Below are 19,075 nucleotides of genomic sequence, written 5' to 3'. Positions count from 1 at the left end.
TGCACAAAGCACACTGCCCCTTGAACAAGTTACCAACGGAGCTAAGACTGGTATCCTCCATTCATACTTCAGGAGGGACCTGAAGCCTCTACTCTTCAGAGAACATCTCGCCGATCACTGATCGCACCACTCAACCCTTTCTACCCTTCTGGACTCCCCCATTCTCTGCCCACCACAAATCCCAGTTCCTCTGCTATGTGTCCACCATATTTGTAACACCTGAGTGTGCCCCCCTTGCATACTGTTGATTTGCTCCCTATGCAGATTTGCAGTTTATAAATCCCATAATTATTTCGTACATGTTTCTTTTGTTGACATGAGCCAGGCAAGAATGAGGCCATGGCAGACCTGCTTGCAGTCATTTTGTAGAGCTGGCCTGATTGGTGTATGCGTGGGCCACAGGGACGTCATTTCACCAAAATGCCAGGGGTAGCGGAAGTGACATCACACGACCCTTGACATCTGATGACATCACAGGATGTGATCTTATTTGACCCTGCTCCGTAGTGATATCGCGGGAAGTAATGGAACACAACCTTTCACCCCTTGACAAAACAGGAAATGGCATCACATAGCATTGTTCCTAAGTACACTACGAAAATTATGGTTACGATATCACTATAATGTACATTTAATACAAGAATGGATCGCCATATGTATCATTAAGATCAGTGTATATATGCCCATATTACCAAAGTACTATGAATGCAAGCAGACGTCCATGACCAAATGATAATGATGTGTTATTATGTAGCACTTACACTTAAGCGCTTTATATAGAATAAAAATACACCCAATATCAACCAATCTGTGTTGGTATGATATATGATATATTATTTATATCGCGCTCGTACACAAGTGCTTCAGAGCACGACCAAGCAAAGGGAGGGGAACAAGGGAGAACAAAAAATAAATACAACGATCTTACTAGGCCCAGTGACATTAAGTGCATGGAGAAGGGATAAGGGGGAAAGTGCGTGGAAGGGGTAGAAGTGGAAAGTGCAGAACAGAGGAGAGAAAAGAATACATTAAATAAATGAATAAATACAGGCAATTAAAAAGTGGTAGTGAGGCCAGCAAGTGGCAAGTGCAAGATTAGTCGGATAGGGTATATCTGATAAGTGCAGAGGAAGAGTGGGGGACTGTATGGGTACAGATACAGAACCCAGTGCAATGGGAGGTGCGGAGGCAGTGCAGGAGGGAGGCAGGGTGAGCAGGTACCTGGGCCCGCAGGACAGAGGGTGTCCATGTGCACAGTGCCAAGAGAGAAAAGCAGGTCAGCATGGGAAAAGAGGGGGAAAGGTGGAAGCGAAAAATGTCTTGAGGTGCTTCCGGAACCGGTCTATCAACCTCAGAAGGATGAAAGGCTGAGTTGAGGTGTTTAAGAACAGACTAAATCAGTGACTTACCCCCTGAAGAGCGCCTGAAATACACCTTTAATGAGTCTAGCAATTATTGTAAAGAATTCCAGAAAGACACATTATTTGGTATTCCCATTCTTTCTTATTTAGGGTCAGTGCTGAAAGTGGTAGACTTGTGGCACCCGTGTTCTTTTTTTTAAGAGGCCTGAACAAGAAAGCCAGCCACTCCAGAAGTAAATAGCCACATGGTGCTGGCCACAGCCCAGGAGCTTGCATTACAAAAAAAGAAAAAAAAGAAAAGCCACTTGTTTTTCTTTGCTTTTTTTAGGGTTAGCAAGGGAGACCACAGGGGTAGCAAGGGCGACCTCAGAGGTCGCAGTTGCGACCTCTGGCGGCCCCTAAATGACGTCCCTGGTGGGCCAGCTGACGGTTGCCTCCTCTCACATCTCGTAGTGAGCAATATATTTAGAACTTGTGTGTATGGGTAAAAAGAGCTTCAACGGTTATAATAATCATCATTTGTGTTCTTATACAACACTGAAGGCTGGGTATCTGTGGGTACTAAGCACTGCAGCAACATGTGTTTTGGTACCCCATCTAACTGATCCCACAGGCACTCCTATTGGCGGAATTACCTTTGAGTGCATTTGATATTCAATTTGACCATTAATGCTCCTGCCCTGTGTTTTTCACAATCCTGCTAAGCAGAGCTGGACTGGGAACAAAAAGAGGGGCTGGACAATGTTTTCACAGTGGACCCATATTACACATTTACAACAAGCCCAACCCTTTTCCTATGAGAAAATGTGGAAATACCACACAAAGGAGTGCCAGGAGGCAAAGGCCTACCGGGAAATTTCAGCTGCAGTCTTCTTCATCTGGAGTCTGAAAAAAGGCACTGAAGCCCTGTGTGAAGACTGTGCACGGACCAATAAGCTGTGTCTAGCTCCGGTGTATGCCAAGCCCTAACTGCCCTGCCCTGCTCTGTTCCCTCTTCCAGGAAACATCTCTCTGATGTGCTCATCTTCATAAATTATCACGTGGAAAGAATTTGAAGGTCTGTATGGTGAAGAATTGCTTTAAGAATGTGCAATGCTGCATCTGTTTTTGCTGACACGAGAATGGTAAGCATGCATGTAGGTCCAAACCTGGCCTGGTATGCAGCCATTTTATAGAGATCTCCTGCTTCCGGCATACAGTGGCTTGCTGAAGCATACTACTTCTCATGACTGCAAGCAATAGAGTTGGATGTTGTGTGTATGGACAAAATATCTTTAAAGGGATAATAATAATAATAATAATAATAATAATAATAATATATGTTCTTATAAAGCAATTCAGGCCCGATTTCCGTTGCTTCTAAGCATTGTAGTAAAGGTGTTTCAATACCAAATATAATTGATCTCACAGACACTGCCTTTGGGAGCATTACTTTTGAGTGAGGATGACATTCAATGTTTACCATTGAGGCCCCTGTCCTGTATTTTACTATGCTTTAATGTCAATTACGTGTAATGCCCCGTCATAGCTTCTTGTGCCAGCTTCAGTGCACTTTCAGACACCTTAGGTATTCGAGATCAGCTTTGGCTGCATCACTGTAGACCAGTCGAGCCACATAGCAATGCTTATCATCTTTGCTTTACCTTTGATGCCCTAAAATATGTGCTGGGGCACGGTTGCATCCCTCCCTGAACTTGAATCACCCCCTTCAGGCCTCTCCCTTAGTAGAAAAGCTATGAGTGGTGGTACGTGGTGATACTGCTCCTGCGTGGAGATAAAAGTGTGTGAGTGCGCCAATCTGCGATTTTTGTACCTCTCAAACCCTTCACCCCAAAGTACGGTTTCTGTGAGCATACGCCAGCCCATAAAGCTCACCTGTGAATTATGAAAGATAAGCTCTCTGTCCTGCTACTTCTGGCAGGGGTGCATCGAATGGGATCTAGTTCCTTCACTGATCCCTGATAAGGATTAGTCCAGTCCAGCTACGACTATGCTTCTCCTTATGATTGGTAAGTCTTTCTTGAGCTCTTGTGATGCTGTTCATTCTGTTTAATGTCTTTATAGGTTACTCCTATTTATGCCCGCAATAATGTCTCTCTTCTGTTTTCTTCCCTTCGATGGAAATGCGGCCTCAATGCAGCTGTGACACGCGAGACGCGGCCGGATGGAAGATGGATGCTACCGCAATGTTCGACAGCAGGTAAGTGATGGTTTAAGGAAAAGCACGAAGTATGGCAAAGCGCAACCTTAAACTGACTGTTTTTTCGATGTCTAACCTTGTCTTCTGTTTTTCCTTGCAGGCGCTGCTGTTGACGATGGAGCGTGTCGTGCTGCGATGCCAAGAAGAAGATTTCAGCGTTCCGGAAAGTGTAAAGATGAATCCTTGGTTTACCGAAGAGATGTACAGGTAAGAACAGCTTCCCCCAGTTGGTAAGTATGCTGGCAGGAAGCAGGATGTCCAGGAAGCAGGATCTTTAAAGGTAAGTCTGACCTCAGGTGACGGTGAGCGTTACACTGCTTGCAAGTGCAGAATAACGCAAAGCGTCTGTCTTGAGGATCGGGGCAGCTTATATAGCTGAGATCGTGAGCACGTGCAAAGGCAACCCATTAGCAGCCACACCCACGAATACACTTGGGGCTGCTTAATGGATGGAATGTTCAAGGTTAATGCATCCTGCTTAATGGATGGCATGTTCAAGGTTAATGCATCTGAAGTGCTATGTCCATAATAAAAGCTTTTTGGTGTTAAATGGATGTTCTTGTTTACTTTTGTTCATGAGCCTGGTGCCAAAGGCGCCAGGACAGTGTCCACACAGGTCTCCTGTGCATGCGACCCCTGCATGCCTGTGCCTCTGACTTCATGACCATAACAATATGTCATGCCACAGTAAGAAAACTTCAAACAGACAGGCTGCGCCAATTAGGCCAGTCTATGTTTGTTCATTTAAACCAATAACATATATGTTTGCCCATTTAATTCCGATAATGAATGAGACTCCTCCATGCTAACTAGTTACACAACCCCCAGCAAATGCTCCCTTCTGTGGAATAGCCTCACTGTCCCTCTGCGACTTGAGCAGAACCTCCTTAAGTTCCGAAAAAGCCTCAAGACCTTTCTCTTTACCTCTACCTTCTCATCCTCTCTTCCCTGCTAATCATACTGTAGCGTGACTGATGTGTAGGGCCCTTATGTATCCTCGGCCCTGATCCCCTACATCTCTCATCCCAGCTGCTGTCTATTTTACTGCACTTACTTAGGCTCCCACTGGAGGTTGCACTTACGTTCTTCTCTACTGAGCACTTCACCCGAGCACTTCTCCATGAGCACCACAGCACCTATCACTTACCCCCCTCCGCACTTGCACGTTCTGAACACTCACATGGCATAATAGGTGTGTCTCCCCCCCTTTTATTCTAATTATTTGGTCTATTAATTCAATTATTTATATTTGTCGTAATTCATTGTCTACGTTCCCCTATCCCCACCCTGTTGCCCTGTTGCTTTGGAACAGTTTTGCTAATTGTATAAGCGCCTATCAAATGACCAATAAATAAATAAATGTATGACCAATACAAAATGCAATGCCACAGTAAAAATAAATCACTAGACTGCCAGCAACAGTATAGGTAAGAACTAGCCACACAATAACACATGTAATGTTTGATTTGTATTTGTATTTCTTTATTTGTAAAGCGCACCTTGCCCAAAGGCATCTGGGTGCTTGTTTTTGGTTACAGAAGCATGTGGTACAATTTACAGTGCAGGAGTGATAATGATACAAAATGTTAATGGTTACAAAGTTGGCAGTGATAAAGATTATACACGAGTGATTATTACAAAATTAAATATGCAAAATAAGCCATGCGGGATGCAGATTACAATACAATCTACAATACAATAAATACAGTATTAATAGTTAAAAAGAATGGCAGTGATAACATTCCAAACTGGTGATAGTTACAGAATAAACAGTGCGGGATGCATGAATGATATAAAGAGATGAATGTATAAGAATAGGTTCAGAAAATATACAGTAGCACTTGTTATCAGAGAAGTGGCGAGCGTGGGTGCAATCTAAGCAGTTGGGGGATAGTCAGATGCTGCTAGCCACAATTTGGTTTGCATTTAAATGAGTGAATGAGGGTTCAGATCTCAGCAAGTTGCACAGGGTATTCCACAGTTTGGAGGCTAGTGTGGGGAAGCCCCAAACCATGCCACAGGAACAGAACATAACCAAACTGCCTGTAGCAATGTAGGCCAGTCTAGCAATGTTTTAAAAATGTTGTTTGCTTTAAACTTGATTCGAAAGAAAAATAGTCTGAACATCCATTGTGACATCAGTTTTGACAGTTATTTACGTTCGAATCTTGGTGCCTTCTATGTATGCTCTGGGAAATGCAGATCACACATCAGGCTCCAATACAAAACTCCTTAGCAGGATTATAAACCGGCAAAGATAAACCACAGTCACATGTCGAATATTTTCTGAAATAAAAGTTTCTGACCATGAGAAAACTGCTTCTGTCCCTGAAACATCAGGATTGTTCCAAAATCTGTAAGAGTCTTTCATCAGCCTAGTTTTTGCTGATCAGGGCCTGTGCCAACAATATCAGTCTTAATGAGTTTCTTTATAAAAAAAATATTAAAGAATTCTACACATGTAACCCCATGCAGGATCTTGAACTTGATATCTTGTGTTTCAACCTGGTATGGTCCTGAGTCTCCTGACTTGCCACCTCCTCCAACCATCTCTCTGTGCATCCCTAAAAATAACTCTCCCTGCTAAGAATGGAGATGACAGACAGAAGACTGATATTGCAGAGCGCACATATGCTCTACACACAGAACCAAGCATACTCTCGTACTCTGCCTGCAAGTATTCAGTCCTACTCCTGATAGAAGAACATGACAGGGTGTGAGAGGATTCAGCTGAGCTGGGCTGGCATTGCTGCCTGTAATTCACATGAGAAATCTACAAGTAGATGCTTATGAGAACATAAAGGTTGTCAATGGCCGGGGTAACTGGGAAGATGGCCCAGGCCCGGACTAGCACTCGTGCAGTGCTGCACTAGTACTAGTCCCCAACTTCAACAAGAAGTTAGGAATCCTCTTTTTCAGTTCTAGCCACAAAATGGAACACCCTACCGTAAAAGATCAGAAATGAGAGACAGACACAAGATTGTGATGTTTCGTCAAAAGATATTTATTAAATAAAAAGGGGTTGGAAAAATGCCTCTCTGACCCTATGCTAAAGAGGAGTTTCTCTACCTATAAACTAAAAACTAAGGATCTGTCTGCGTCAGGATGTCAACAACTGAAAAACTGTCCTGGTGTCCAAAACGTCCTATCCTGACCCACACACTATAAACAAATAGAAATGTGTAAGGAAAATATCTTCAACTGGCCAAAAAGTGTTCACAACTAAAGTAAAGATACTTCCAGCCAGGGCTTCTCATATGCTTTGAAGCACTCCTCTTGTGTATAAACGCTCTATAAATAAACAATTACAACAATTACTTTACACTTGCCTGGTGTCTTGCTTGCCAGGACTTCTCTGTCTTTTCAATATTGCAGGAATGGCTCTCGACGTGATCTATAAGCTTGTGGTAAGGTTTCTGTACGTTTAGCCGCGCATCAGCATTTCAGGTATTTACAGTTCATTGGGGTTCGCCCTTTTGCTTTTTGATATTTAAATATGCATCTCGTTGCCTTCGCAAGACTAGAATGTTCAGATTACTTTGGCACGATCGCAGGAACGTCTTGGGGTCCCCACAGGCTTCAGATAGACTCACGGGCGTTCAACAGCATCTCTAGTTGGGTTGCGCTTCTGCAGCGTGCGGCTGTCGCCCGATATTCACTCTGGAGGGTGTAGACGTTCTTCCGGCATCTACCTCACGGCACCAAGATTGCACGTCTACTTCCTTTCAGGACCCGGAATGAAGAAAGCCAGTTTCTCGACTCGCTGAACACCCAGGACCTTCCTTGCGGCTCCCAGAGTATCCACGGCACTGCTGCCTCTGCATCAGTGTCTCTCCTGTGGCAGCCTCCTTCGCCCTGTCACACTGTACATGATGTTCCAGTTTGTGAGCCGTTGGATAGGATCCAACGTCCTCTCCTGCACTGCCTCCCTGATCAGTGCACTCATCAGGTTTAAATGTCCTGTGCACAAGTGCTTTGGAAAAACAACTAGACTGCACCTTGGGTTTCTGGTTCCTAGTACATGGTTCAAACTCCTGCATCCTCCTCGTCTCAGTACTTGGGGAATTATGGTAGTTGAAGTTCATAGATTTTGTTGAACACATGGCATTTGAATAGTTCTTTTCACTGATGTTATAATAAGGAACTTTAGAAGAAAAAGGTGTTATGTTGGAGCAGTGTGAGTTAGAATCATGGTCGGGCATTTGGCCATAAAAAGATGAAGAAGAGGAATCTTTACTTCTACTACCAGTGGGAAGATGTATTTGACAGTATGCCAAAATGGTCTTGGGTATCAGAGATTCTTCCTCATTGGAGAGAGGGAGATACCACGTCTCATCCATTGAAGCCATGATATCTCCTCGATAGCTGTCTGCTCCCATGTGATCCTCTCTCATGAAACCACCCCAAGGGTCAGGATCAGGTAGTGGCTGCCTTCCCCTGGCCACATGGGAGGAGGTTACCCCAGGAATCTGTGATGATTCCACTGGATTCATCACACTACCAAAACATCTAAGCCTGGAGGAGAACCACCTGCCTATTAGGTGTCATGATCTCTGCTTCCAAAAGGTCAGGGTTTTCCAAACTCCCTTGGAAGCAGATCCATAACCCAGGTTCCGAGTGCCAACCAGTCCCAATTGGGACCTTTTGGACCCAGTCCTGGCGCCAGTGGCACCAGGCTCATAAATATGCCCAGTCCCAGCGCTGAAAGCGCCGGGCTCATAATGCTTGGGTGGACTTACCTGCAGCAGACCATGCTGCTTACTTGCCTGCCAGTTGAGCCTCTGATCCTCTTCTGTTTGGAACTACTTTTCCTGTTGGGTGGGGCTGGAGCCACTCCCTAGATTCAGAACACTGGAACTCTTCTGGAAGGCAGGAACTCTTTTCTTACCAGGAACTCTTTTCTTACTTAGGCGTGGCTGTGGAAGGAGACGCCTAAGCACTACAGGAGGCTATTTAAACCACACCCGGTGGATGAATCTTGCTTTGCGTTATTCTGCACCCTCTGCAGCAGAACGCTCATCGTGTCTTCTGCATCCGGTCCTGGGCCTAAGGAAAAAGGCTTACCATCCTGAATCCAGTCTTCAGCAACACCTATAAAGACAAGAAAGAACAGGTTAGCATTCCGGCATCTGAAAGGCAAAGGCTTACCTACTCTTCGTGCGCTCCGGATGTCTTCACACTGCATTCCGGCATCTGAAAGACAAAAGCTTACCAACTCTTCGCACGCTCCGGAGGCTGTCGGCGCTGCATCCCGCATCTGAAAGACAAAACAAGGTGCGTTTAAAGACATTGGGGAACTTTAATACTCACGTGCCATTACTCCTTTCCACATCTAACCCAGTGGGTATCCCGGCACCCTGCAGCCGCTCCGAACTTGTACCTGCAAAATAAAAAGACAGTTAGAGCGCATCGTGAAGCTGGCAACAAGCGCTTACTTATGTGCTTCCAGGCGCTTCTATTCATCACACGGGCTCCATCTTCAATTCACTTCAGCCCGTCATCCGCCATCGCCGGAACCCTGCAAAACAAGAGACATCATTATTAAAGACTTTAAAGACATTTGAGTTACTCGAAACTTACCGTTCGTGCAGTAAACGACGGACAGCAGTCCTCTGAAGTCAAGAGGCCTGCGCTACCTATCCAGTGAAGAAACTGGTTACAGCACCCTGCCCCGAGGCAGATGGAGAGGTCGGCATTCACTTACCTAAGACATCGTACTCTGCACGTCAGGCATACAGGGCACAGATGTCCAGCCCAAAGAGCCAACCGGGTGCTGCACATCACCTTTGAAGATACGGTAGTCGCCCAGTCAAGACCGGCGCCTCTGTGAGAATCAGGTGAGCGTTACAGAATGCAAAGCCTACCGCAAAACTCTCGCCCAGGCGCTATGGAAACCTCGGAGACTGACCACCTAGCCCGGTTACTTGGGGAACTAAGGGCAGAAGTGCATGCAGCTCGTCAGGAAACGAACGCTCTAAGAAGGGAACTAATTATTTCCAAGGAGAGGACAGATGATCTTGCTAGACAATTGCTACAGTCACAAGCCGGACAGACCCCGCTACCCGCATCAGGGGCAAATCTTCCTTCAACATCCTCTATGAATTCAGTGCAGATCAACCTACCTGGGAATGTACCTCTGGCTCCGCCCGAACGATTTTCTGGTGACCCAAAGAGGTTTGCGGTATTTATTAATCAGTGCCGGTTGCACTTCTTATGCCGGCCAGCAGCTTTTCCAACTGATCAAGCTAAAGTAGCTTTTGTACTTTCGTACCTTAGTGGTAATGCGGCAGACTGGTCGATCCCTCTAGTTAATCAAGATGATCCGGTTCTCCATGATTTTCAAGCCTTTCAGCTTAGTATGGAAAAACTGTTCGCAAGACATGCACAGGGGCAGGCCTTGGACAATGAGCTTCTTTCGTTGCGACAGGGTAATCAAGACCTTTTGCCTTATATTGCATCTTTCAATAGACTAATAGTGGAAACTCAATGGCCTGAGGACAAAAGGATTACGCTGTTTTATAGAGGTCTACGTGGAGAGCTCAAAGACGTTTTAGCCCAAGTAGTGAATCCCCCACAAGACTGTTCGGATTATATAGACTTGGTCGTTCAAATAGATCACAGACTGCAGAACAGGAAGGCCGATCGTTCCAAGTTTGATGCTCGAGTATTTTCCAAACCGCCAACTCCTTCCAAGGGAGTAGACTCCGGGGAACCCATGCAAATAGGGGATCTGAAAGGTCCTCTAACACAAAGGGAGCGGGAAAGGAGAAAACAGTTGCAATTATGCCTATATTGCGGAAACTCAGGGCACTTTCTTCGAGAGTGTCCGGTGAAACCTGCCAAGAAGGCAGTAGGAGCTGCAGTTACCAAAGTTACAAACTCTGAGCAGGGAAACGACCTCGCCCGACAAGAATAGAGGTCCTCTTGCCGCGCGTGAAAACCAGTTCCGTGACCTCGCATTTCGTGATACCTATGGTCCTCATTAGCTCTGATAATCCGGATCGATTACATGCAATTGAAGCTTACGTCGACAGCGGTGCCATCGGCAATTATGTGGATCATGAAATGGTTTTGAGGATGAATCTAACTCTTTGTCCCAAGGCTGTAAAGGACGTCATTACTACGGTGGATGGTACGGAGATAGCCTCCGGGCCAGTAACGCATACCACTCAAGAGGTGACGCTAGTAAGTCAAGATGGACACCATGAGAAGATCGTGTTCGATGTGATCAAGGCCCCTCAGTTCCAGATTATTCTTGGAATACCTTGGTTAGAGAAACACAATCCTCTGATCGATTGGTGAGCAAGAACGGTCCAGTTTCCAGAATGTGCCTCTACTTGTCACCCTCCACCTGGTGTTGCACTGGCAGCAATTTCTTCAGAGACTCCCCAGTTACCTCCCGAATACCTAGAATACCAAGATGTTTTCCGGAAGGAGCAGGCTAACTCTCTACTTCCTCATAGGTCTTATGACTGCCAGATAGACCTGATACCTGGATCTACTCCTCCTTGTAGTAGAATTTATGCCCTCACCGAGCCTGAGAACCTTCACCTTCGACAATACCTGGATCAATAACTGGCAAATGGGTTTATTCGTCCTTCCAAGTCCCCTGCCTCTTCAGCTTTGTTCTTCGTTCCAAAAAAGGAAGGAGACCTTAGAACTTGTATCGATTATCGCTCCCTGAACCAGATCACCGTTAAGAATAGATATCCGTTACCTTTGATCCCTGAACTCCTGGACCAAGTCAGAAAAGCATGCATATATACAAAGCTGGATCTTAGAGGAGCTTACCACTTGGTACGAGTAAAAGAGGGCGATGAATGGAAGACGGCCTTCCGCACCAAGTATGGGCTATTTGAATATCAGGTCATGCCCTTCAGACTTTGCAATGCCCCGGCCGCCTTTCAATATTTTATGAACGATGTCCTCAGAGAGCTCATAGATGTGTGTGTTGTTGTTTACATCGACGACATTCTCGTTTATTCTTCATCGGAATCTGAACATCGGAAACACGTGAAAATGGTCCTCGAAAGATTGCGTCAACACAAACTTTTCGCTAAGTTGGAAAAATGTGTTTTCAACGTGACTGAAGTTGAATTCTTGGGATTCATATTATCACCTGGCGGAGTGCGTATGGATTCAAAGAAGGTCGAAGCAGTTCTCAAATGGCCATCACCATCCTCCGTAAAAGGTGTGCAAAGCATGTTAGGCTTCGCTAACTTTTACCGCAGGTTTATCCCCGAGTTCTCTCGAATAGTCCAGCCCATCACTGCCTTGTTAAAGAAAAACAAACGTTTTGAATGGTCTACCGAGGCGGAACAAGCTTTCCAGGATTTGAAGACTAAATTTATCTCTGCACCAATCTTAAAACACCCTCGCCCCGAACTCCCCTACATCGTGGAAACTGATGCTTCAAGCCTTGCCATGGGGGCAGTTCTATCACAAAAGGACCCGGTAACCAATCAGTTGCATCCCGTGGCATTTTGGTCCCGCAAATTCTCGCCTCCTGAAGTCAATTACACGATTACTGACAAGGAACTTCTGGCTATCAAGTCTGCCTTCAAGGCTTGGCGGCATTATCTGCTGGGGGCCTGACACACCGTTACTGTGATTACGGATCACCGAAACCTGCAATATTTGAAAACCGCAAAAGCCCAATCCTCTAGACAACTCCGTTGGGCATTATTCTTTGCCGTGTTTGACTTCATAATTACCTATCGACCTGGTACAAAGAACGGTAAAGCCGATGCCCTTTCTCGGATGGGAGTGGAAGAACACTTGATCAACCCTAAACCTGTACCAATCATTCCCGAACAAAGAATTCTGGGTGTAATCGCCACAGAATCCATAGAGGAAGTTAAGGATAAAGCCAGGCAACTTGTAACTCCAGCAGACATACAGAATTGGCATCTGCAGGGAAAGGACTTTGCAGTAAAGGACAACTTATTGTATTTCCAAGAACGATTATACCTACCCAGCACAGATTTACAGAAAAAAGTAATCTCTTGTTATCACGACTCTTTAATGGAAGGTCATCCCGGTATAGCCAAGACCTCAGAAAAGATCAAGCGCTACTTCTGGTGGCCGTGTTGGAAAAAAGATATCAGAGACTTTATAATGTCCTGTGGAGTATGCGCCCAAAACAAGAGTCAAAAGGAAAGACCAGCAGGCCTCTTACGCCCTATTGACATCCCACCTCGCCCTTGGCATACGCTTTCTATGGACTTCATCACCGATCTACCTCCATGCTCCGGATACAATACGATTCTAGTAATCGTGGACTTATTCTCCAAGATGGCGCATTTCATTCCGCTCAAAGGCTTGCCAACAGCAGCAACTCTGGCCCGAGAATTTCTCGAAAACATCGTCCGACTGCACGGTTTTCCTTCAGTTCTAATTTCGGATCGAGATAGTCAATTTATTTCTCATTTTTGGCGAAGTTGCTGTCGGTCGGCTCAAATTGATGTGAGACTATCGACCAGTCACCACCCTCAGACCGACGGACAAACCGAGAGGACCAATCAAACTCTGGAACAGTATTTACGCTGCATGCTGCAACAAACTGAAAAAACTTGGAAAGATATCCTTTGGATAACCGAGTATGCCTACAATAACTCTGTCCATTCGGGAACTGGGAAAACCCAGTTTTTTCTTTTGTACGGCAGTCACCCTCGAACCTCGGAGTTGGATCCCCTCCAAGATCTTGAAACACCAGCAGTAGACTACCTGCATTCTACAATCACCCAAGCCTTTAAGGAAGCTGTTTCTCACCTTCAAAGGGCTAAAGAACAATACAAGAAAGGAGCAGATCAACATCGGAAGGAAGCCCCTCACTATCAAGTAGGGGATCAAGTCTGGTTATCCACCAAATATCTATCTCTAAAAGGGCCACGCACATTCAACCCAAGATACCTTGGTCCCTATTCCATCACTACCATAGTAAACCCAGTAGCGGTCAAGTTGGACTTGCCCCCGCACATGAAGATACATCCGGTCTTCCACGTCTCTCTATTAAAACCCGTGCAACCTCAAACCCAACTAACCAAATCTCCAAAACCTATCCTAGTTGATGGAGAACTCGAGTTTGAAGTCAAAAGCATTCTGGACTCCAAGATCTCCAAATCTAAACTATTCTACCTAATTGACTGGAAAGGCTACAGCCCCCAAGAGAGATCCTGGGAACCTGCTGAATATGTCCACGCTTCTCGCCTAATCAAAAGATTTCACCGAACATTTCCTGACAAGCCAAAACCCCCAGAGAAGCCCGGTTTGGGAGGGGCCTTGAGGGGGGGTACTGTCATGATCTCTGCTTCCAAAAGGTCAGGGTTTTCCAAACTCCCTTGGAAGCAGATCCATAACCCAGGTTCCGAGTGCCAACCAGTCCCAATTGGGACCTTTTGGACCCAGTCCTGGCGCCAGTGGCACCAGGCTCATAAATATGCCCAGTCCCAGCGCTGAAAGCGCCGGGCTCATAATGCTTGGGTGGACTTACCTGCAGCAGACCATGCTGCTTACTTGCCTGCCAGTTGAGCCTCTGATCCTCTTCTGTTTGGAACTACTTTTCCTGTTGGGTGGGGCTGGAGCCACTCCCTAGATTCAGAACACTGGAACTCTTCTGGAAGGCAGGAACTCTTTTCTTACCAGGAACTCTTTTCTTACTTAGGCGTGGCTGTGGAAGGAGACACCTAAGCACTACAGGAGGCTATTTAAACCACACCCGGTGGATGAATCTTGCTTTGCGTCATTCTGCACCCTCTGCAGCAGAACGCTCATCGTGTCTTCTGCATCCGGTCCTGGGCCTAAGGAAAAAGGCTTACCATCCTGAATCCAGTCTTCAGCAACACCTATAAAGACAAGAAAGAACAGGTTAGCATTCCGGCATCTGAAAGGCAAAGGCTTACCTACTCTTCGTGCGCTCTGGATGTCTTCACACTGGATTCCGGCATCTGAAAGACAAAAGCTTACCAACTCTTCGCACGCTCCGGAGGCCGTCGGCGCTGCATCCCGCATCTGAAAGACAAAACAAGGTGCGTTTAAAGACATTGGGGAACTTTAATACTCACGTGCCATTACTCCTTTCCACATCTAACCCAGTGGGTATCCCGGCACCCTGCAGCCGCTCCGAACTTGTACCTGCAAAATAAAAAGACAGTTAGAGCGCATCGTGAAGCTGGCAACAAGCGCTTACTTACGTGCTTCCAGGCGCTTCTATTCATCACACGGGCTCCATCTTCAACTCACTTCAGCCCGTCATCCGCCATCGCCGGAACCCTGCAAAACAAGAGACATCATTATTAAAGACTTTAAAGACATTTGAGTTACTCGAAACTTACCGTTCGTGCAGTAAACGACGGACAGCAGTCCTCTGAAGTCAAGAGGCCTGCGCTACCTATCCAGTGAAGAAACTGGTTACAGCACCCTGCCCCGAGGCAGATGGAGAGCTCGGCATTCACTTACCTAAGACATCTTACTCTGCACGTCAGGCATACAGGGCACAGAGGTCCAGCCCAAAGAGCCAACCGGGTGCTGCACATCACCTTTGAAGATACGGTAGTCGCCCAGTCAAGACCGGCGCCTCTGCGAGAATCAGGTGAGCGTTACATTAGGAAACAGCTCAAGAATTGGTTTTCTAACCAAACACATTGAAAGAAAAGAAAAATAATAGCAACCAACTAAACACTGTGCACCAGAAACCTTTGTGCTAATTTACCACATGCTTTTTTTGAATCTCTCGTCACTACCATCTGAAGCAAACCAAGCTGACTCGTGGAACCTCTCCTGCATGGTTTCGCAACCTTAATCTCAGTGAAATCTACCACAAAGAGCATGGACGTGACAACACCCTTGCCCCTACTCTCCACCCCCCTCATCCCTCATCCCTCAACTAACTCCTCACCACTAAAATCTTTCATCCTTACACACTCCTACAGATGACCTCCTAGGTCTAGTGTACTTAAGATATTCAGATAGTATCTATCTTCTATCAACAGCCATGCTGACCATTTTTGCACTCCATAATCCGCAGCATTCCCATATAGCTAACCTTCCCAGTCTGTACCAACCACAACCAACTTAGAGATGTTCATATCCACACACAGGTAATGTGTACGTCCTGCATCCATCAACACCAAAGGTTTCTGCATCTGTCTTCCCGCTACCTGACTAGCCCACCCTGCCCTGCTTTCTTACAGAGCCATGCGCAGTGAGGCCAACATTATTGGCAGAAGAGTGTTATGTAAGACCACTTTACATTACATTACATGCATCTCTGCTAGATGGTGCTGGCAGTAGAAGAAGTAGTGATTGCTGTAATAGTATCACTGGCACTGTCAGTGTTACTATTACTGGTGGTGCTAGAAGCATGCCATCCCTGCCAGTAATAATGTTGGCAGGGTAGAATTAGTGATTGTAGTACTAACATCACTAGCATTACTATTACTGGCGGTGCTAGAAACATGCCATTCCTGCTAGTAATAATGCTGGCAGTAGTAGAAGTAGTGATGGCAGTACTCGTATCATTGGCACTACTATTGTTACTTCTACTGGCAGTTTTAGAAACATGCCAACCCTGCTAGTATTAATGCTTGCACTAGAAGTAGTGATGGTAATACTAGTATTAATGGCAATGATATGATATGATATGATATGATATGATATGATATGATATATGATGATATGATATGGCATTTGTAACGCGCCTATACACAAGTGTTTCAAGGCGCGACGAGGCAGGGGGGGGACAAGGGGAAGGCCAGGTATCATTAAGACCGCGCAAGTGCAGGGGTAGGGGAAGGGAAAAGTGAAAGGGGAAGGGGAGGGGGAAGTGCAGTACAAGTAAGTAGAATAAAAATAAATAAATAAATAGGGCCAGCTGGTGGCAAGTGCAAGGTAAGTGCAGGCAAGTGCTGGGAAGGGGGGGCTGTAGGGATACAGAGACAGTCCCGCAGTGCAGGGGATGCGATGCCAGGGAGGCAGTGCAAGTGGAGAGTGGCTGGGCCCAGGACCGAGGTCGGTGAGAGTGGCCCAGTTGCAGATTCAGTGCAATTTCAGTGTAGAATTTAGCAGGGGAGAGGGACAGAGAAAGCAGAAGCAAAGAGGAAGGTTTTGAGGTGCTTCCGGAACCGGAGATGGTTCTCCTCAAGTTTCAGGGAGGCAGGAAGGCTGTTCCAGAGGGAGGCCCCCGATGCGGAGAGAGATCTACCCCCAGCTCGTTCCTTTGAGAAGCGGCTGACCCTGAGGGAGTTGGAGACGGATGAGCGAAGGGCTCGGGAAGGAAGATATTTAGGGAGAGAGAGTTGAAGGTATTTTGGCCCCAGGCCCCAGAAGGCCTTGTGGATAATGCAGAGGGTTTTGAACTTAATCCTCGCACCCACTGGGAGCCAGTGTAGAGATTTCAGTCCTGGAGAGATACGGTCCCTGGGCTTGAGGCCAAGGACAAGTCTCGCAGTTCTGTTCTGGATGAGTTGCAGAGGGCGGAGAGTGGAGGCAGGTAGATTAAGATAGAGGCTGTTACAGTAGTCCAGCTTCGAGAGAACCAGGGCTCGGGAGGCAGTGAGCTTCTGGGGGAAGGAGAGGAAGGGAAAAATACCTCTGAGGAGGTGCAGCTGGTAGTGTGACTTCTTAGAGACGTCAGATATGTGAGGAGAGAAGGAGTGCAGAGTCGAAGATGACCCCGAGGTTTTTAGCCTTGAAGGTAGGAGCAGGAAGAGGGCCAAGAGAGGCCGGCCAGAGAGCTGCAGGGAAGGAGGGAGTGGGTGTGCCAATGAGTAGAATCTCAATCTTACTGGCATTAAGGCAGAGGTCATTGGCGGCACACTATTCCTGGATAGCAGACAGACAGTCAGAGATGAGGGAAGGAGAGGAGGAGGCCGAGGGTAGCCTGAAAATGAGCTGGGTATCGTCCGCATAGCACTGAAAGTTGGGGCAGAGGGCGGCAATGCAGTGGGCAAGGAGAGACAGGTACTGGTTGAAAAGCCAGGGAGAGAGATTAGATCCCAGGGGAACACCACAGGTGGAGAAGAAGACGTCAGAGAGGAAGGACCCTAGTTGGACCTGGGAGGGTCGATTGGAAAGGAAAGAAGTCAGCCACGCCAGAGCCTGACCAGTGATACCCAGGTTATAACGGAGACGGTTGAGCAGGATGGCATGGTTGACAGTATCAAAGGCAGAAGAGAGATCAAGCAAAATGAGAACACAAGGAGTGTTAGAATCAAGGTTGGAGAGCAAGTCTTCACGGATGTTCAGGAGAGCAGTTTCCGTGCTTATGGCAGCTCTGAAGCCAGACTGATGGTCATGAAGGCTACCAACAGATTCAGCATGGAGGTTAAGCTGGGAGATGGCCAGTTTCTCCAGGAGCTTGCCCAGGAAGGGAGTGATGGAGATTGGGCGATAGTTAGCTAGGCAGGATGGGTCGGAAGAGGGTTTCTTAAGAAGAGGGTGCACAAGGGAGTGCTTGAGGGGGGATGGGAAGACTCCAGAGGCGAAGGAGTGGTTGCAAAAGTCAGCCAGGGCGGGAGCCAGGGAGTCGATGTGGTCCTTGATAGTTTTGGAGGAACAGGGGTGAACCTGTTTAGACGAGACTTTCATAGATCGGACTTGTCTGGAGACCCCGTCAGCAGAAAAAAGGGGAAAGGCAGAGAAGGAGGGAGGAGGGGTGGCTGCAGAAGGGCCAGAGGAAGAGCAGGGAAGAGAGGGAGGGAGGTAATAGGAGGAGAGTGAGGACAGGATGTCCTGAGTTTTAGAGATGAAGTGAGAGGCCAGTGCCGTGCAGAGGGCCTGGGAGGGGACAGGAGAGGTAGAGACTGCAGCAGGGTTGGCAAGCTCCTTGCAGATTTTAAAGAGTTCAGCCGAGTTGTTAGATGCCGCAGAGATGCGGGCTTGGATAAGGGCTCTCTTCTTGATGAGAACGGAGAGACGGTATTGCCTTTGGAGCAGGCGGCAGGCAAGTTTGTCAGAGGATGAACACGAAGCACACCATTTCCTCTCTGCCATCCTGCACTTGCGTTTAAGGGTGACGAGATCCGAGTCATACCAGGAGTTATATTTGGCTTTGGGCTTCAGGCGGATTCTCATGACAGGGGCAAGGATATCAAGAGTATCAGATATAGCAGCGTGGAGCATGGAGATGGCTGTGTCAGGGTGGGAGTCAGCCGAAGGGGGAGGGGGGGCGAGAGGGTGGCAGCAAAAGCCTCAACTGACACGCGCTTCATGGGTCGGATGGCCGAGAAGGTGGGTGGTGTTGATGAGGGTGGCTTTGCCTGAGGGGTAGGGAGGGTGAGGTGGGAGGATAGGAGAAAGTGATCACTCCAGGAGAGAGGAATGGAGAGAGGGACGGAGAGGGGAAGAAGAAATCAGAGCATCAAGAGTGTGCCCTGCAGAATGAGTAGGCCCAGAAGGGAGAATAGAGAGAGAGAGAGAGAGTCGCAGAGGTCACGAAAGAGTCCAGTGGGGGGACAGGAGGCATCCAGGTGGATGTTGAAGTCACCAAGAAAGAGGAGTTGAGTGGTAGCGGACA

This window comes from Ambystoma mexicanum, chromosome 6p (genome assembly GCF_040938575.1).
Source record: "Ambystoma mexicanum isolate Mex_15411 chromosome 6p, UKY_AmexF1_1, whole genome shotgun sequence".
Classification (NCBI taxonomy): Eukaryota; Metazoa; Chordata; class Amphibia; order Caudata; family Ambystomatidae; genus Ambystoma; species Ambystoma mexicanum.
Note: the sequence above shows the minus strand (reverse complement) of the source record.